At 43.4% G+C, this 18,680-nt stretch overlaps 20 non-coding genes and 1 pseudogene across 20 annotated transcripts; all 21 read right to left on the bottom strand.

Annotated features, from left to right (window-relative positions):
- Positions 1 to 393: 393 nt before the first annotated feature.
- Positions 394 to 511, bottom strand: LOC142508031 (5S ribosomal RNA). Its single transcript, XR_012806265.1, has one exon. It is a non-coding gene; the product is annotated as a 5S ribosomal RNA (ribosomal RNA).
- A 1,252-nt stretch (positions 512 to 1,763) lies between these two features.
- On the bottom strand, positions 1,764 to 1,882 carry LOC142508743 (5S ribosomal RNA). The gene has a single exon (XR_012806946.1). It is a non-coding gene; the product is annotated as a 5S ribosomal RNA (ribosomal RNA).
- Positions 1,883 to 3,137: 1,255 nt separating this feature from the next.
- On the bottom strand, positions 3,138 to 3,256 carry LOC142507648 (5S ribosomal RNA). The gene has a single exon (XR_012805899.1). It is a non-coding gene; the product is annotated as a 5S ribosomal RNA (ribosomal RNA).
- Positions 3,257 to 3,939: 683 nt separating this feature from the next.
- LOC142506922 (5S ribosomal RNA) lies at positions 3,940 to 4,062 on the bottom strand. Its single transcript, XR_012805194.1, has one exon. It is a non-coding gene; the product is annotated as a 5S ribosomal RNA (ribosomal RNA).
- A 683-nt stretch (positions 4,063 to 4,745) lies between these two features.
- LOC142515815 (5S ribosomal RNA) lies at positions 4,746 to 4,863 on the bottom strand. Its single transcript, XR_012811640.1, has one exon. It is a non-coding gene; the product is annotated as a 5S ribosomal RNA (ribosomal RNA).
- A 639-nt stretch (positions 4,864 to 5,502) lies between these two features.
- On the bottom strand, positions 5,503 to 5,620 carry LOC142507839 (5S ribosomal RNA). Its single transcript, XR_012806081.1, has one exon. It is a non-coding gene; the product is annotated as a 5S ribosomal RNA (ribosomal RNA).
- Positions 5,621 to 6,300: 680 nt separating this feature from the next.
- LOC142508417 (5S ribosomal RNA) lies at positions 6,301 to 6,418 on the bottom strand. The gene has a single exon (XR_012806629.1). It is a non-coding gene; the product is annotated as a 5S ribosomal RNA (ribosomal RNA).
- Positions 6,419 to 7,309: 891 nt separating this feature from the next.
- Positions 7,310 to 7,428, bottom strand: LOC142509223 (5S ribosomal RNA). The gene has a single exon (XR_012807408.1). It is a non-coding gene; the product is annotated as a 5S ribosomal RNA (ribosomal RNA).
- Positions 7,429 to 8,111: 683 nt separating this feature from the next.
- Positions 8,112 to 8,230, bottom strand: LOC142515083 (5S ribosomal RNA). The gene has a single exon (XR_012810945.1). It is a non-coding gene; the product is annotated as a 5S ribosomal RNA (ribosomal RNA).
- Positions 8,231 to 8,913: 683 nt separating this feature from the next.
- On the bottom strand, positions 8,914 to 9,031 carry LOC142517465 (5S ribosomal RNA). Its single transcript, XR_012813211.1, has one exon. It is a non-coding gene; the product is annotated as a 5S ribosomal RNA (ribosomal RNA).
- Positions 9,032 to 9,714: 683 nt separating this feature from the next.
- Positions 9,715 to 9,837, bottom strand: LOC142511424 (5S ribosomal RNA; annotated as a pseudogene).
- Positions 9,838 to 10,519: 682 nt separating this feature from the next.
- LOC142508074 (5S ribosomal RNA) lies at positions 10,520 to 10,638 on the bottom strand. The gene has a single exon (XR_012806306.1). It is a non-coding gene; the product is annotated as a 5S ribosomal RNA (ribosomal RNA).
- Positions 10,639 to 11,320: 682 nt separating this feature from the next.
- Positions 11,321 to 11,439, bottom strand: LOC142514108 (5S ribosomal RNA). Its single transcript, XR_012810018.1, has one exon. It is a non-coding gene; the product is annotated as a 5S ribosomal RNA (ribosomal RNA).
- A 682-nt stretch (positions 11,440 to 12,121) lies between these two features.
- Positions 12,122 to 12,240, bottom strand: LOC142515193 (5S ribosomal RNA). Its single transcript, XR_012811049.1, has one exon. It is a non-coding gene; the product is annotated as a 5S ribosomal RNA (ribosomal RNA).
- A 682-nt stretch (positions 12,241 to 12,922) lies between these two features.
- LOC142509214 (5S ribosomal RNA) lies at positions 12,923 to 13,041 on the bottom strand. Its single transcript, XR_012807399.1, has one exon. It is a non-coding gene; the product is annotated as a 5S ribosomal RNA (ribosomal RNA).
- A 667-nt stretch (positions 13,042 to 13,708) lies between these two features.
- Positions 13,709 to 13,828, bottom strand: LOC142510467 (5S ribosomal RNA). The gene has a single exon (XR_012808577.1). It is a non-coding gene; the product is annotated as a 5S ribosomal RNA (ribosomal RNA).
- Positions 13,829 to 14,508: 680 nt separating this feature from the next.
- Positions 14,509 to 14,627, bottom strand: LOC142506842 (5S ribosomal RNA). The gene has a single exon (XR_012805117.1). It is a non-coding gene; the product is annotated as a 5S ribosomal RNA (ribosomal RNA).
- Positions 14,628 to 15,296: 669 nt separating this feature from the next.
- On the bottom strand, positions 15,297 to 15,415 carry LOC142515950 (5S ribosomal RNA). Its single transcript, XR_012811769.1, has one exon. It is a non-coding gene; the product is annotated as a 5S ribosomal RNA (ribosomal RNA).
- A 682-nt stretch (positions 15,416 to 16,097) lies between these two features.
- Positions 16,098 to 16,216, bottom strand: LOC142517566 (5S ribosomal RNA). The gene has a single exon (XR_012813306.1). It is a non-coding gene; the product is annotated as a 5S ribosomal RNA (ribosomal RNA).
- Positions 16,217 to 17,048: 832 nt separating this feature from the next.
- LOC142510508 (5S ribosomal RNA) lies at positions 17,049 to 17,167 on the bottom strand. The gene has a single exon (XR_012808615.1). It is a non-coding gene; the product is annotated as a 5S ribosomal RNA (ribosomal RNA).
- Positions 17,168 to 17,847: 680 nt separating this feature from the next.
- On the bottom strand, positions 17,848 to 17,966 carry LOC142509434 (5S ribosomal RNA). The gene has a single exon (XR_012807608.1). It is a non-coding gene; the product is annotated as a 5S ribosomal RNA (ribosomal RNA).
- Between the last annotated feature and the right edge of the window lie 714 nt (positions 17,967 to 18,680).

The following is an 18,680-nucleotide window of genomic DNA, read 5'->3' as shown; positions in this document are numbered from 1 at the left end:
AATATTCCCAGTAAATAGGAAAAAATTAAGAAGAAGAAAATAGCGAATGTAAAACTATTATTATGCCTGGGATACGATAAAATTGAACCGGAATCGAATTTCGGACTTCCTAAGCGGATTTCTCGAGGAAACGAAAGCTTAACAGAAGCGAAAAATCGCAAATTAGAGGGTCTTAGAGAAGGAATTCGGCTAAAATCTTGCCAGCTCATTGCGGGGTAATGAGTCTCCTTCGTTTGCCCGTTTACAATCAAATTAGCATACAATTTTGTCCAAATCCGGCAGTTCCCGAGATATGTTGATTTCACATGTCTTATCTGGTCCCGATCGAGATTCAGATGATTTGAGCCGAAAATCATCTGTCAACAAGTAATCAAAAATAGAAAAACACGAAAAAGGGTGCAAAACGTGGACTACCCAGGGGTCACCCATCCTAGTACTGCTATCGCCCAAGCACGCTTAACTTCGAAGTTCTGATGGGATCCGGTGCATTAGTGCTGGTATGATCGCACCCGACATTGAGTGGGATGTTTATTCTTATATCCCTCGAGTACGTGTGGTGCGGGCGGCGATGGACAACACGCGGCACTGCTCTCGCTCAATCAGAACCAGGAAGTTAAGCGTTCTGGCGCGATGGAAGAGCTAGGATGGCTGACCTCCATGGGAAGTCCTCGTGTCGCGACCGTTTACGGAAATTATAGCGAAAAAAGTTGAAATAATTGTTTTTAATGAGTTAACCGTCTCCGGAGTAATCTGCGTCATATCCTTCCGCACAGAACCAGCTAACGACAACAAAAATCGCTAAATGTTCCCATAAAATAGAAAAAAATAAGAAGAAAATAGCTAATGTAAAGCTATTATTATGCCTGAGATACGATAAAATTGAACCGAAATCGAATTTCGGACTTCCTAAACGGATTTCTCGAGGAAACGGAAGCTTAACAGAAGCGAAAAATCGCATATTAGAGGGTCTTAGAGAAGGAATTCGGCTAAAATCTCGCCCGCTCATTGCGGAGTAAAGAGTCTCGTTCGTTTGCCCGTTTACAATCAAATTAGGCTACAATTTTGTCCAAATCCGGCAGTGCCCGAGCTACGTTGATTTCACATGACTTAACTGGTCACGATCGAGATTCAGATGATTTGAGCTGAACATCGTCTGTCAACAAGTAATCAAAACCATGAAGTTAAGCGTTCTGGCGCGATGGCAGAGCTAGGATGGGTGACCTCCCTGGGAAGTCCTCGTGTCGCGACTGTTTACGTAAATTATGGATAAAACAGTCGAAATAATTGTTTTTAATGAGTTAACCATCTCCGGAGTAATCTACGTCATGCCCTTCCGCACAAAACCGGCTCACGAAAACAAAACTCGCTAAATGTTCCAAGAAAATAGAAAAAAAAATAAGAAGAAGAAAATAGCGAATGTAAAGTTATTATTATGCTTGGGATACGATAAAATGGAACCGGAATCAAATTTCGGACTTCCTAAACGGATTTTTCGAGGAAACAGAAGCTTAAAAGAAGCGGAAAATCGTAAATTAGAGGGATTTATAGAAGAAATTCGGCTAAAATCTTGCCAGCTCATTGCGATGTAATGAGTCTCGTTCGTTTGCCCGTTTACAATCAAATTAGCCTACAATTTTTTCCAAATCCGGCAGTGCCCGAGCTACGTTGATTTCACTTGTCTTATCTGGTCCTGATCGAGATTCAGATGATTTGAGCCGAAAATCGTCTGTCAACAAGTAATCAAAAATAGAAAAACACGAAAAGGGGTGCAAAACGTGGACTTTCAAGGGGGTCACCCATCCTAGTACTGCTCTCGACCAAGCACACTTAACTTCAAAGTTCTGATGGGATCCGGTGCATTAGTGCTGGTATGATCACACCCGACAATGAGTGGGGTGTTTATTCTTATATCTCTCGAGAACGTGTAGAGCGGGCGGCGATGACAACACGAGGCACTGCTCTCGCCCAATCAGAACCATGAAGTTAAGCGTTCTGGCGCGATGGCAGAGCTAGGATGGGTGACCTCCCTAAGAAGTCCTCGTGTCGTGACCATTTACGTAAATTATTGATAAAACAGTCGAAATAATTGTTTTTAATGTGTTAATCGTCTCTGGAGTAATCTACGTCATACCCTTCCGCACAGAACCGACTCACGAATACAAAAATCTCTAAATTTTCCAAGAAAATAGAAAAAAAATAAGAAGAAGAAAATAGCGAATGTAAAGCTATTATTATGCCTGGGATACGATAAAATGGAACCGGAATCGAATTTCGAACTTCCTAAGCGGATTTCTCGAGGAAACGGAAGCTAAACAGAAGCGGAAAATCGCAAATTAGAGGTTCTTAGAGAAGGAATTCGGCTAAAATCTCGCCAGCTCATTGCGGAGTAATGAGTCTCGTTCGTTTGCCCGTTTACAATCAAATTAGGCTACAATTTTGTCCAAATCCGGCAGTGCACGACCTACGTTGATTTCACATGTCTTATCTGGTCCCGATCGAGATTAAAATGATTTGAGCCTAAAATCGTCCGTCAACAAGTAATCAAAACCATGAAGTTAAGCGTTCTGGCGCGATGGCAGAGCTAGGTTGGGTGACCTCCCTGGGAAGTCCTCGTGTCGCGACCGTTTACGTAAATTATAGCTAAAACAGTCAAAATAATTGTTTTTAATGAGGTAACCGTCTCCGGAGTAATCTGCGTCATACCTTTCCGCCCAAAACCGGCTCACGACAACAAAAATCGCTAAATGTTCCCAGAAAATAGAAAAAAAAAAGAAGAAGAAAATGATGAATGTAAAGCTATTATTATTTTCCTGGGATACGATAAAATGGAACCGGAATCAAATTTCGGACTTCCTAAACGGATTTTTCGAGGAAAAGGAAGCTTAACAGAAGCGGAAAATCGTAAATTAGAGGGTCTTAGAGAAGAAATTCGGCTAAAATCTTGTCAGCTTATTGCGTGTGAACGAGTCACGTTCGTTTGCCCGTTTACAATCAAATTAGCCTACAATTTTGCCCAAATCCGGCAGTGCCCGAGCTACGTTGATTTCACATGTCTTATCTGGTCTTGATCGAGATTCAGATGATTTGAGCCCAAAATCGTCTGTCAACAAGTAATCAAAATTGAAAAAACACGAAAAGTGGTGCAAAACGTGGACTTCCCAGGGGGTCAACCATCCTAGTACTGCTCTCGCCCAAGAACGATTAACTTCGGAGTTCTGATGGGATCCGGCGCATTAGTGCTGGTATGATCGCACATGACATTGAGTGGGATGTTTATTCGTATATCCCTCGAGTACGTGTGGAGCGGACGGCGATGGACAACATGCGGCACTGCTCTCGCCCAATCAGAACCATGAAGTTAAGCGTTCTGGCGCGACGGTAGAGCTAGGATGGGTAACCTCCGTGGGAAGTCCTCGTGTCGCGATCGTTTACGTAAATTATGGCTAAAACAGTAGAAATAATTGTTTTTAATGAGTTAACCATCTCCGGAGTAATCTGCGTCATACCCTTCCGCACAGAACCGGCTCACGACAACAAAAATCATTAAATGTTCCCTGAAAATAGAAAAAAATAATAATAATAGGAAAATAGCGAATGTAACTCTATTATTTTGCCTGGGATACGATAAAATGAAACCGGAAATGAATTTTGGACTTAGTAAGCGTATATATCGAGGAAACAGAAGCTTAACAGAAGCGGAAAATCGCAAATTAGAGGGTTTTAGAGAAGAAATTCAGCTAAAATCTCGCCAGCTCATAGCGGAGTAATGAGTCTCGTTCGTTTGCCCGTTTAAATCTAATTAGGCTACAATTTTGTCCAAATCCGGCAGTTCCCGAGCTACGTTGATTCACATGTCTTATCTGGTCACGATCGAGATTCAGATGATTTGAGCCGAAAATCGTCAGTCAACAAGTAATCAAAAATAGAAAAACATGAAAAGGGGTGCCACACGAGGACTTCCCAGGGGGTCCATCACCCATTCTAGTACTGCTCTCGCCCAAGCACGCTTAACTTCGGAGTTCTGATGGAATCCGGTGCATTAGTGCTGGTATGATCGCACCCGAAATTGAGTGGGATGTTTATTCTTATATTCCTCGCGTACGTGTGGAGCGGGCGACGATGGACAACACGCTACACTGCTCTCGCCCAATCAGAACCATGAAGTTAAGCGTTCTGGCGCGATGGCAGAGCTAGGATGGGTGACCTCCCTGGGAAGTCCTCGTGTCGTGATCGTTTACGTAAATTATGGATAAAACATTCGAAATAATTGTTTTTAATGAGTTAACCGTCTCCGGAGTAATCTGCGTCATACCCCTCGCACAGAACCGGCTCACGTCAACAAAAATTGCTATATGTTCCAAGAAAATAGAAAAATAATTAAGAAGAATAAAATAGCGAATGTAAAGCTATTATTATTCCTGGGATACGATAAAATGGAACCGGAATCGAATTTCGAACTTCCTAAGCGATTTTCTCGAGGAAACGGAAGTTTAACAGAAGCGAAAAATCGCAAATTAAAGGGTCTTAGAGAAGGAATTCGGCTAAAATCTTTCCAACTCATTGCGGAGTAATGAGTCTCGTTCGTTTGCCCGTTTACAATCAAATTAGGCTACAATTTTGTCCAAATCCGGCAGTGCACGACCTACGTTGATTTCACATGTCTTATCTGGTCCCGATCGAGATTAAAATGATTTGAGCCTAAAATCGTCCGTCAACAAGTAATCAAAAATAGAAAAACACGAAAAGGGGTGCAACACGAGGACTTCCCAGGGGTCACCCATCCTAGTACTGCTCTCGCCCAAGCACGCTTTACTTCGGAGTTCTGATGGGATCCGGTGCGTTAGTGCTTGTATGATTGCACCCGACATTGAGTGGGATGCTTATTCTTATATCCCTCGAGTACGTGTGGAGCGAGCGACGATGGACAACACGCGGCACTGCTCTCGCCCAATCAGAACCATGAAGTTAAGAATTCTGGCGCGATGACAGAGCTAGGATGGGTGACCTCCTTGGGAAGTCCTCGTGTCGCGACTTTTACGTAAATTATGGATAAAACAACCGAAATAATTGTTTTAAATGAGTTAACCGTCTCCGGAGTAATCTACGTCATACCCTTCCGCACAGAACCGGCTCACGACAACAAAAATCGCTAAATGTTCCCAGAAAATAGGAAAAAAATAAGAAGAAGAAAATAGCGAATGTAAAGCTATTATTATGCCTGGGATACGATAAAATTGAACCGCAAGCTTAACAGAAGCGGAAAATCGCAAATTAGAGGGTTTTAGAGAAGGAATTCGGCTAAAATCTCGCCAGCTCATTGCGGAGTAATTTGTCTCGTTCGTTTGCCCGTTTACAATCAAATTAGGCTACAATTTTGTCCAAATCAGGCAGTGCTCGAGCTACGTTGATTTCACATGTCTTATCTGGTCCCGATCGAGATTCAGATGATTTTAGCCGAAAATCGTCTGTCAACAAGTAATCAAAAATTGAAAAACACGAAAAGGGGTGCAACACGAGGACTTCCCAGGGGTCACCCATCTTAGTACTGCTCTCGTCCAAGCACGCCTTACTTCGGAGTTCTGATCGGATCCGGTGCATTAGTGCTGGTATGATCGCACCCTACATTGAGTTGGATTTTTATTCTTATATCCCTTGAGTACGTGTGGAGCGGGCGGCGATGGACAAAACGCGGAACTGCTCTCGCCCAAATGGAACCATGAAGTTAAACGTTCTGGAGCGATGGCCGAGCTAGGATGGGTGACCTCCTTGGGAAGTCCTCGTGTCACGACCATTTAAGTAAATTATGGATAAAACAGTCGAAATAATTCTTTTTAATGAGTTAACCGTCTCCGGAGTAATCTGCGTCATACCCCTCGCACAGAACCGGCTCACGATAACAAAAATCGCTAATTGTTCCCAGAAATTAGAAAAAAATAAGAAGAAGAAAATAGCGAATGTAAAGCTATTATTATGCATGGGATACGATAAAATGGAACCGGAATCGAATTTCGGACTTCCTAAACGGATTTCTCGAGGAAACGGAAGCTTAACAGAAGCAGAAAATTGCAAATTAGAGGGTCTTAGAGAATGAATTCGGCTAAAATCTCGCCAGCTCATTGCGGAGTAAGGAGTTTCGTTCGTTTGCCCGTTTACAATCAAATTAGGCTACAATTTTTTCCAAATTCGGCAGTGCCCGAGTTACGTTGATTTCACATGTCTTATCTGGTCCCGATCGAGATTCAGAGGATTTGAGCCGAAAATCGTTTGTCAACAAGTAATAAAAAAAGAAAAACACGAAAACGGGTGCAACACGAGGAGTTCCTAGGGGGTCACCCATCCTAGTACTGCTCTCGCCAAGCACGCTTTACTTCGGAATTCTAATGGGATCCGGTGCATTAGTGCTGGTATGATCGCACCCGACATTGAGTGGGATTTTTATTCTTATATCCCTCGAGTACGTGTGGAACGGGCAATGATGGACAACACGCGGCACTGCTCTCGCCCATTAGAGGGTCTTAGAGAATGAATTCGGCTAAAATCTCGCCAGCTCATTGCGGAGTAAGGAGTTTCGTTCGTTTGCCCGTTTACAATCAAATTAGGCTACAATTTTTTCCAAATTCGGCAGTGCCCGAGTTACGTTGATTTCACATGTCTTATCTGGTCCCGATCGAGATTAAAATGATTTGAGCCTAAAATCGTCCGTCAACAAGTAATCAAAACCATGAAGTTAAGCGTTCTGGCGCGATGGCAGAGCTAGGTTGGGTGACCTCCCTGGGAAGTTCTTGTGTCGCGACCGTTTACGTAAATTATGGCTAAAACCGTAGAAATAATTGTTTTTAATGATTTAACAGTCTCCGGAGTAATCTGGGTCATACCCTTCCGCACAGAACCGGCTCACAACAACAAAAATCGCTAAGTGTTCCCGGAAAATAGAAAAATAATTAAGAAGAATAAAATAGCGAATGTAAAGCTATTATTATTCCTTTGATACAATAAAATGGAACCGGAATCGAATTTCGGACTTCCTAAGCGAATTTCTCGATGAAACGGAAGCTTAAAAGAAGCGGAAAATCGCAAATTAAAGGGTCTTAGAGAAGGAATTCGGCTAAAATCTCGCCAGCTCATTGCGGAGTAATTAGTCTCATTCGTTTGCCCGTTTACAATCAAATTAGGCAACAATTTTGTCCAAATCCGGCAGTGCCCGAGCTATGTTGATTTCACATGTCTTATCTGGTCCCGATCGAGATTCAAATGATTTGAGCCGAAAATCGTCTGTCAACAAGTAATCAAAAATAAAAAAACACGAAAAGGAGTGCAACACGAGGACTTCGCAGGGGGTCACCCATCCTCTTACTGCTCTCGCCCAAGCACGCTTTACTTCGGTGTGCTGAAGGGATCCGGAGCATTAGTGCTGGTATGATTGCACCCGACATTGAGTGGGATGTTTATTCTTATATCCCTCGAGTACGTGTGGAGCGGGCGGCGATGGACATCATGCGGCACTGCTCTCGCCCAATCAGAACCATGAAGTTAAGCGTTCAGGCGCGATGGCAGAGCTAGGATGGGTGACCTCCGTGGGAAGTCCTCGTGTCGCGACCGTTTACGTAAATTATGGCTAAACAGTTGAAATAATTGTTTTTAATGAGTTAACCATCTCCGGAGTAATCTGCGTCATACCCTTCCGCACAGAACCGCCTCACGACAACAAAAATCATTAAATGTTCCCAGAAAATTGAAAAAAAAATAAGAATAAGAAAATAGCGAATGTAAATCTATTATTATGCCTGGGATACGATAAAATGAAACCGGAAATGAATTTTGGACTATGTAAGCGGATTTTTCGAGGAAACGGAAGCTTAACAGAAGTGGAAAATCGCAAATTAGAGGGTCTTAGAGAAGGAATTCGGCTAAAATCTCGCCAGCTCATTGCGGAATAATGAGTCTCGTTCGTTTGCCCGTTTACAATCTAATTATGCTACAATTTTGTCCAAATCCGGCAGTGCCCGAGCTACATTGATTTCACATGTCTTATCTGGTCACGATCGAGATTCAGATGATTTGATCCCAAAATCGTCTGTCATCAAGTAATCAGAAATAGAAAAACATGAAAAGGGGTGCAACACGAGGACTTTCCAGGAGGTCACCCATCCTAGTTCTGCTCTCGCCCAAGCACGCTTAACTTCGGAGTTCTGATGAGATCCGGTGCATTAGTGCTGGTATGATCGCACCCGACATTGAGTCGGATGTTTATTCTTATATCCCTCGCGTACGTGTGGAGCGGACGGCGATGGACAACACGCGGCACTGCTCTCGCCCAATCAGAATCATGAAGTTAAGCGTTCTGGCGCGATGGCAGAGCTAAGATGGGTGACCTCCCTGGGAGGTCTTCGTGTCGCGATCGTTTACGTAAATTATGCATGAAACAGTCGACATAATTGTTTTTAATGAGTTAACCGTCTCCGGAGTAATCTGCGTCATACCCTTCCGCACAAAACCGGTTCACGACAACAAAAATCGCTAAATGTTCCCAGAAAATTGGAAAAAAATAAGAAGAAGAAAATAGCGAATGTAAAGCTATTATTATGCCTGGGATACGATAAAATGGAACCGAAATCGAATTTCGAACTTCCTAAGAGGATTTCTCGAGGAAACGGAAGCTTAACAGAAGCGGAAAATCGCAAATTAGAGGGTCTTAGAGAAGGAATTCGACTAAAATCTCGTCAGCTCATTGCAAAGTAATGAATCCCGTTCGTTTGCTAGTTTACAATCAAATTAGGCTGCAATTTTTTCCAAATCCGGCCGTGCCCGAGCTACGTTGATTTCACATGTCTTCTCTGGTTCTGATCGAGAGTCAGATGATTTGAGCCGAAAAAAGTCTGTCAACAAGTAATCAAAAATAGAAAAACACGAAAAGGGGTGCAAACGAGGACTTCCCAGGGGGTCAACCATCCTAGTACTGCTCTCGCCCAAGCACGCTTAACTTCGGAGTTCTGATGGGATCCGATGAATTAGTGCTGGTATGATCGCACCCCACATTGAGTGGGATGTTTATTCTTATATCCCTCGCGTACGTGTGGAGCGGGCGGCGATGGACAACACGCGGCACTGCTCTCGCCCAATCAGAACCATGAAGTTAAGCGTTCTTGCGCGATGGCAGAGCTAGGATGGGTGGCATCCCTTGGAAGTCCTCGTGTCGCGACCGTTTTCGAAAATTATGGATAAAACAGTCGAAATATTTGTTTTTAACAAGTTAACCGTTTCCGGAGTAATCGGCGTCATACCCTTCCGCACAGAACCGGCTCACGACAACAAAAATCGTTAAATGTTCCCAGAAAACAGGAAAAAAATAAGAATAAGAAACTAGCGAATATAAAGCTTTTATTATGCCTGGGATACGATAAAGTGGAACCTAAATCGAGTTTCGGACTTTCTAAGCAGATTTCTCGAGGAAACGGAAGCTTTATAGAAGCGAAAAATCACAAATTAGAGGGTCTTAGAGAAGGAATTTGGCTAAAATCTCGAAAGCTCATTGCGGAGTAATGAGTTTCGTTCGTTTGCCCGTTTACAATCTAATTAGGCTACAATTTTGTACAAATACGGCAATGCCCGAGCTACATTGATTTCACATGTCTTATCTGGTCACGATCGAGATTCAGATGATTTGATCCCAAAATCGTCTGTCATCAAGTAATCAGAAATAGAAAAACATGAAAAGGGGTGCAACACAAGTACTTCCCAGGGGACCGGTCACCCATCCTAGTTCTGCTCTCGCCCGAGCACGCTTAACTTCGGAGTTCTGATGAGATCCGGTGCATTAGTGCTTGTATGATCGCACCCGACATTGAGTGGGATGTTTATCCTTATATCCCTCGCGTACGTGTGGAGCGGACGGCGATGGACAACACTCGGCACTGCTCTCGTCCAATCAGAATCATGAAGTTAAGCGTTCTGGCGCGATGGCAGAGCTAGGATGGGTGACCTCCCTGGGAGGTCTTCGTGTCGCGATCGTTTACGTAAATTATGGATAAAACAGTCGACATAATTGTTTTTGATGAGTTAACCGTCTCCGGAGTAATCTGCGTCATACCCTTCCGAACAAAACCGGTTCGCGACAACAAAAATCGGTAAATGTTCCCAGAAAATAGGAAAAAAATAAGAAGAAGAAAATAGCGAATGTAGAGCTATTATTATGTCTGGGATACGATAAAATGGAACCGAAATCGAATTTCGAACTTCCTAAGAGGATTTCTCGAGGAAACGGAAGCTTAACAGAAGTGGAAAATCACAAATTAGAGGGTCTTAGAGAAGGAATTCGACTAAAATCTCGTCAGCTCATTGCAGAGTAATGAATCTCCTTCGTTTGCTAGTTTACAATCAAATTAGGCTGCAATTTTTTCCAAATCCTGCAGTGCCCGAGCTACGTTGATTTCACATGTCTTATCTGGTCCCGATCGAGATTCAGATGATTTGAGCCGAAAATCGTCTGTCAACAAGTAATCAAAATAGAAAAACACGAAAAGAGGTGCAACACAAGGACTTCCCAGGGGGTCACCCATCCTAGTACTGCTCTCGCCCAAGCACACTTAATTTCGGAGTTATGATGGGATCCGATTCATTAGTGCTGGTATGATCGCACCCGACATTGAGTGGGATGTTTATTCTTATATCCTTCGAGTATGTGTGGAGCGGGCGGCGAGGGACAACACGCGGCACTGCTCTCGTCCAATCAGAACCATGAAGTTAAGCGTTCTGGCGCGATGGCAGAGCTAAGATGGGTGACCTCCCTGTGAAGTCCTCGTGTCGCGACTGTTTACGTAAATTATGGATAAAAAATTCGAAATAATTGTTTTTAATGAGTTAACCGTCTCCGGATTAATCTGGTTCATACCCTTCCGCATAGAACCGGCTCACGACAACAAAAATCGCTAAATGTTCCCAGAAAATAGGAAAAAAGTAAGAAGAAGAAAATAGCGAATGTAAAGTTTTTATTATGCCTGGGATACGATAAAGTGGAACCGAAATCGAATTTCGAACTTACTAAGCGGATTTCTCGAGGAAACGGAAGCTTAACAGAAGCGGAAAATATAAAATTAGAGGGTCTTAGAGAAGAAATTCGGCTAAAATCTCGCCAGCTCATTGCGGAGTAATGAGCCTCGTTCGTTTGCCCGTTTACAATCAAATTAGGCTACAATTTTGTCGAAATCCGCAGTGCCCGAGCTACGTTGATTTCACATGTCTTATATGGTCACGATTGAGATTCAGATGATTTGAGCCGAAAATAGTCTGTCAACAAGTAATCAAAAATAAAAAAACACGAAAAGGGGTGCAACACGAGGACTTCCCAGGGGGTCACCCATCCTAGTACTGCTCTCGCCCAAGCACGCTTAACTTCGGAATTCTGATGGGATCCGGTGAATTAGTGCTGGTATGATCGCACCGGACATTGAGTGGATGTTTATTCTTATATCCCAAGAGTACGTGTGGAGAAGGCGACGATGGACAACACGCGGCACTGCCCTCGCCCAATCAGAACCATGAAGTTAAGCGTTCTGGCGCAATGGCAGAGCTAGGATGGGTGACCTCCATGGGAAGTCCTCGTGTCGCGATCGTTTACGTAAATTATGGATAAAACAGTCGAAATAATTATTTTTAATGAGTTAACCATCTCCGGAGTAATCTGCGTCATACCCTTCCGCACAGAACCGGCTCACGACAACAAAAATCGCTAAATGTTCCCAGAAAATAGGAAAAAAACAGGAGGAAGAAAATAGCGAATGTAAAGCTATTATTATGCCTGGGATAAGATAAAATGGAACTGGAATCGAATTTCGGACTTCCTAAGCGGATTTATCGAGGAAACGGAAGCTTAACAGAAGCGGAAAATCGCAAATTAGAGGGTCTTAGAGAATGAATTCAGCTAAAATCTCGCCAGCTCATTGCGGAGTAAGGAGTCTCCTTCGTTTGCCCGTTTACAATCAAATTAGGCTACAATTTTGTGCAAATCCGGCAGTGCCCGAGCTACGTTGATTTCACATGTCTTATCAGGTCCCGATCGAGATTCAGATGATTTGAGCCGAAAATCGTCTGTCAACAAGTAATCAAAAATAGAAAAACACGAAAAGGGGTGCAACACGAGGACTTCCCAGGGGGTCACCCATCCTAGTACTGCTCTCGCCCAAGAACGCTTAACTTCGGAGTTCTGATGGGATCCGGTGAATTAGTGCTGGTATAATCGCACCGGACATTGAGTGGATGTTTATTCTTATCTCCCAAGAGTACGTGTGGAGAAGGCGACGATGGACAACACACGGCACTGCTCTCGCCCAATCAGAACCATGAAGTTAAGTGTTCTGGCGCGATGGCAGAGCTAGGATGGGTAACCTCCCTGGGAAGTACTCGTGTCGCGACCGTTTACGTAATTTATGGATAAAACAGTCGACATAATTGTTTTAAATGAGTTAACCGTCTCCGGAGTAATCTACGTAATACCCTTCCGCACAGAACCGGCTCACGACAACGAAAATCGCTAAATGTTCCCAGAAAATAGGAAAAAAATAAGAAGAAGAAAATAGCGAATTTAAAGCTTTTATTATGCCTGGGATACGATAAAGTGGAACCGAAATCGAATTTCGAACTTCCTAAGTGGATTTCTCGAGGAAACGGAAGCTTAACAGAGGCGGAAAATCGCAAATTAAAGGGTCTTAGAGAAGGAATTTGGCTAAAATATCGCAAACTCATTGCGGAGTAATGAGTTTCGTTCGTTTACCCCTTTACAATCAAATTAGGCTACAATTTTTTCCAAATCCGGCAGTGCCTGAGCTACGTTGATTTCACATGTCTTATTTGGTCACGATCGAGATTAAGATGATTTGAGCCAAAAATCGTCTATCAACAAGTATTCAAAAATAGAAAAACACGAAAAGGGGTGCAACACGAAGACTTCCCAGGGGGTCACACATCCTAGTACTGCTCTCGCCCAAGCACGCTTAACTTCGGAGTTATGATGGGATCCAGTGCATTAGTGCTGTTATGATCGCACCCGATATTGAGTGGGATGTTTATTCTTATATACTTCGAGTATGTGTGGAGCGGGCGGCGATGGACAACACGCGGCACTGCTCTCGTCCAATCAGAACCATGAAGTTAAGTGTTCTGGCGCGAAGGCAGAGCTAGGATGGGTGACCTCCCTGGAAAGTCCTCGTGTCGCGACCGTTTACGTAAATTATGGATAAAACATTCGAAATAATTGTTTTTAATGAGTTAAACGTCTCCGGAGTAATCTACGTAATACCATTCTGCACAGAACCGGCTCACGACAACAAAAATCGCTAAATGTTGCCAGAAAATAGGAGAAAAATAAGAAGAAGAAAATAGCGAATGTAAAGCTTTTATAATGCTTGGGATACGATAAAGTGGAACCGAAATCGAATTTCTAACTTCCTAAGCGGATTTCTCGAGAAAACGGAAGCTTAATAGAAGCGGAAAATTGCAAATTAGAGGGTCTTAGAGAAAGAATTCGGCTAAAATCTCGCCAGCTCATTGCGGAGTAATGAGTCTCGTTCGTTTGCCCGTTTACAATTTTGTCCAAATCCGGCAGTGCCCGAGCTACGTTGATTTCACATGTCTTATCAGGTCCAGATCGAGATTCAGATGATTTGAGCCGAAAATCGTCTGTCAACAAGTAATCAAAAATAGAAAAACACGAAAAGGGGTGCAACACGAGGACTTCCCAGGGGGTCCACCCATCCTAGTACTGCTCAAAACCAAGCACGCTTAACTTCGGAGTTCTAATGGGATCCGGTGAATTAGTGCTGGTATGATCGCACCGGACATTGAGGGGATGTTTATTCTTTTATCCCAAGAGTACGTGTAGAGAAGGCGACGATTGACAACACGCGGCACTGCTCTCGCCTAATCAGAACCATGAAATTAAGCGTTCTGGCGCTATGGCAGAGCTAGGATGGGTAACCTCCCTGGGAAGTACTCGTGTCGCGACCGTTTAGTAAATTATGGATAAAACAATCGAAATAATTGTTTTTAATAAGTTAACCGTCTCCGGAGTAAACTACGTAATACCCTTCTGCACTGAACCGGCTCACGACAACAAAAATCGCTAAGTATTCCCAGAAAATAGAAAAAAATAAGAAGAAGAAAATAGTGAATGTAAAGCTATTATTATGCCTCGGATAAGATAAAATGGAACCAGAATCGAATTTCGGACTTCCTAAGCGGATTTATCGAGGAAACGGAAGCTTAACAGAAGCGGAAAATCGCAAGTTAGAGGGTTTTAGAGAAGAAATTCGGCTAAAATCTCGCCAGTTCATTACGTAGTAATGAGTCTCGTTCGTTTGCCCGTTTACAATCAAATTAGGCTACAATTTTGTCCAAATCCGGCAGTGCCCGAGCTACGTTGATTTCACATGTCTTATCAGGTCCCGATCGAGATTCAGATGATTTGATCCGAAAATCGTCTGTCAACAAGTAATCAAAAATAGAAAAACACGAAAAGAGGTGCAACACGAGGACTTCCCAGGAGGTCAACCACCCTAGTACTGCTCTCACCCAACCACGCTTTACTTCGGAGTTCTGATGGGATCCGGTGCATTAGTGCTGGTATGATCGCACCGGACATTGAGTGGATGTTTATTCTTATATCCCTCGAGTACGTGTGGAGCGGGCGGCGATGGAAAATACGCGGCACTGCTCTCGCCCAATCAGAACCAAGAAGTTAAGCGTTCTGGCGCAATGGCAGAGCTAGGATGGGAAGTCCTCGTGTCGTGATCGGTTACGTAAATTATGGATAAAACAGTCGAAATAATTATTTTTAATGAGTTAACCATCTCCGGAGTAATCTGCGTCATACCCTTCCGCACAGAACCGGCTCACGACAACAAAAATCGCTAAATGTTCCCAGAAAATAGGAAAAAAATAAGAGGAAGAAAATAGCGAATGTAAAGATTTTATTATGCCTGGGATACGATAAAGTGAAACCGAAATCGAATTTCGAACTTTCTAAGCGGATTTCTCGAGGAAACGGAAGCTTAACAGAAGCGGAAAATCACAAATTAGAGGGTCTTAGAGAAGGAATTCGGCTAAAATCTCGCCAGCTCATTGCGGAGTAATGAGTCTCATTCGTTTGCCCGTTTACAATCAAATTAGGCTACAATTTTGTCTAAATCCGGCAGTGCCCGAGCTACGTTAATTTCACATGTCTTATCTGGTCCCGATCGAGATTCAGATGATTTGAGCCGAAAATCGTCTGTCAACAAGTAATCAAAAATAGAAAAACACGAAAAGGGGTGCAACACGAGGACTTCCCAGGGGGTTACCCAACCTAGTACTGCTCTCGCCCAAGCACGCTTAACTTCGGAGTTCTGATGGGATCCGTTGAATTAGTGCTGGTATGATCGCACCGGACATTGAGTGGATGTTTATTATTATATCCCAAGAGTACGTGTGGAGAAGGCGACGATGGACAACACGCGCCACTTCTCTCGCCCAATCAGAACCATGAAGTTAAGCGTTCTGGCGCGATGGCAGAGCGAGGATAGGTAACCTCCCTGGGAAGTACTCGTGTCGCGACCGTTTACGTAAATTATGGATAAAGCAGTCGAAATAATTGTTTTTAATGAGTTAACCGTCTCCGGAGTAATCTACCTAATACCCTTCTGCACAGAACCGGATCACGATCACAAAAATCGCTAAGTATTCCAAGAAAATAGAAATAAAATAAGAAGAAAAAAATAGCGAATGTAAAGCTATTATTATGCCTGGGATAAGATAAAATGGAACCGGAATCGAATTTCAGACTTCCTGAACGGATTTCTCGAGGAAACGGAAGCTTAACAAATGCGGAAAATTGCAAATTAGAGGGTTTTAGAGAAGAAATTCGGCTAAAATCTCGCCAGCTCATTGCAGAGTAATGAGACTCGTTCGTTTACCCGTTTACAATCAAATTAGGCTACAATTTTGTCCAAATCCGGCAGTGCCCGAGCTACGTTGATTTCACATGTCTTATCTGTTCCCGATCGAGATTCAGATGATTTGAGCCGAAAATCGTCCGTCAACAAGTAATCAAAAATAGAAAAACACGAAAAAGGGTGCAACACGAGGACTTCCCAGGGGGTCACCAATCCTAGTACTGCTCTCGCCCAAGCACGCTTAACTTCGGAGTTATGATGGGATCCGGTGCATTAGTGCTGGTAGGATCGCACCCGACATTGAGTGGATGTTTATTCTTATATCCTTCGAGTATGTGTGGAGCGGGCGGCGATGGACACCACGCGGCACTGCTATCGTCCAATCCGAACCATGAAGTTAAGCGTTCTGGCGCGATGGCAGAGCTAGGATGGGTGACCTCCCTTGGAAGTCCTCGTGTCGCGACCGTTTACGTAAATTATGGATAAAACTGTCGACATAATTGTTTTTAATGAGTTAACCGTCTCCGGAGTAATCTGGGTCATACCCTTCCGCACAGAACCGGTACACGACAACAAAAATCGCTAAATATTCCCAGAAAATAGAAAAAAAATAAGAAGAAAAAAATGGCGAATGTAAAGCTATTATTATGCTTGGGATAAGATAAAATGGAACCGGAATCGAATTTCGGACATCCTAAGCGGATTTCTCGAGGAAACGGAAGCTTAACAGAAGCGGAAAATCGCAAATTCGAGGGTTTTAGAGAAGAAATTCGGCTAAAAGCTCGCCAGCTATTATTATGCCTGGGATAAGATAAAATGGAACCGGAAACGAATTTCGGACTTCCTAAACGGATTTCTCGAGGTAACGGAAGCTTAACAGAAGCGGAAAATCGTAAATTTGAGGGTCTTAGAGAAGAAGATCGGCTAAAATCTCGCCAGCACATTGCGGAGTAATGAGTCTCGTTCGTTTACCCATTTACAATCAAATTAGGCTACAATTTTGTCCAAATTCGGCAGTGCCCGAGCTACGTCGATTTCACATGTCTTATCTGATCCCGATCGAGATTCAGATGATTTGAACCCAAAATCGTCTGTCAACAAGTAATCAAAAATAGAAAAACACGAAAAGGGGCGCAACACGAGGACTTCCCAGGGGGTCACTCATCCTAGAACTGCTCTCGCCGAAGCATGCTTAACTTCGGAGTTCTGATGGGATCTGGTGCATTAGTGCTGGTATGATCGCAACCGACATTGAGTGGATGTTTATTCTTGTATCCCTCGAGTACGTGTGGAGCGGGCGGCGATGGACAACACGCGGCACTGCTCTCGCCCAATAAGAACCATGAAGTTAAGCTTTCTGGCGCGATGGCAGAATTAGGATGGGTGAAATCCATGGGAAGTCCTCGCGTCGCGACCGTTTACGTAAATTATGGCTAAAATAGTCGAAATAATTGTTTTTAATGAGTTAACCGACTTCGGAGTAATCTGCATCATACCCTTATGCACAGAACCGGCTCACGACAACAAAAATCGCTAAATGTTCCATGAAAATAGAAAAAAAAAATAAGAATAAAAAAAAAGGGTATGTAAAGCTATTATTATGTCTGGATACGATAAAATAAAACCGGAAGCGAATTTCGGACTTCCTAAGCGGATTTCTCGAGAAAACGGAAGCTTAACAGAATCGGAAAATCGCAAATTAGAGGGTTTTAGAGAAGGAATTCGGCAAAAATCTCGCCAGCTCATTGCGAAGAATGAGTCTCGTTCGTTTGCCCGTTTACAATCAAATTAGGCTACAATTTTGTCCAAATACGGCAGTGCCCGAGCTACGTTGATTTCACGTCTAATCTGGTCCCGGTCGAGATTCAGAGGATTTGAGCCGAAAATCGTCTGTCAACAAGTAATCCAAAATAGAAAAACACGAAAAGGGGTACAACACGAGGACTTCCTAGGGGGTCACCCATCCTAGTACTGCTCTCTCCCAAGCACGCTTAACTACGGAGTTCTGGTGGAATCCGGTGCATTATTGCTGGTATGATCGCACCCGACATTTAGTGGGATGTTTATTCTCATATCCTAGAGTACGTGTGGAGCGGGCGGCGATGGACAACACGCGCCACTTCTCTCGCCCAATCAGAACCATGAAGTTATGCGTTTTGGCGCGATGGTGGAGCTAGGATGGGTGACCTCCCTGAGAAGTCCTCGTGTCGCGACCGTTTACGTAAATTATGGATAAAACAGTCGAAATAATTGTTTTTAATGAGTTAACCGTCTCCGGAGTATTCTCCGTAATACGCTTCCGCACAGAACCGGCTCACGACAACAAAAATCGCTAAATGTTCCTAGTAAATAGAAAAAAAATAAGAAGAAGAAAATAGCGAATGTAAAGCTATTATTATGCCTGGGATACGATAAAATGGAACCGGAATCGAATTTCCGACTTCCTAAGCGGATTTCTCGAGGAAACGAAAGCTTAACAGAAGCGGAAAATTGCAAATTAGAGGGTCTTAGAGAAGGAATTCGGCTAAAATCTCTCCAGCTCATTGCGGATTAATGAGTTTTGTTCGTTTGCCCGTTTACAATCAAATTAGGCTACAATTTTGTCCAAATCCGGCAGCGCCCGAGCTACGTTGATTTCACGTCCTATCTGGTACAGATCGAGATTCAGATGATTTGAGCCGAAAATCGTATGTCAATAAGTAATCAAAAATAAAAAAACACGAAAAAGGATGCAACACGAGGACTTCCCAGGGGGGTAAC

This window comes from Primulina tabacum, chromosome 10 (genome assembly GCF_025594145.1).
Source record: "Primulina tabacum isolate GXHZ01 chromosome 10, ASM2559414v2, whole genome shotgun sequence".
Taxonomy (NCBI): Eukaryota; Viridiplantae; Streptophyta; class Magnoliopsida; order Lamiales; family Gesneriaceae; genus Primulina; species Primulina tabacum.
This window is presented reverse-complemented; position numbering and strand designations above follow the sequence as displayed.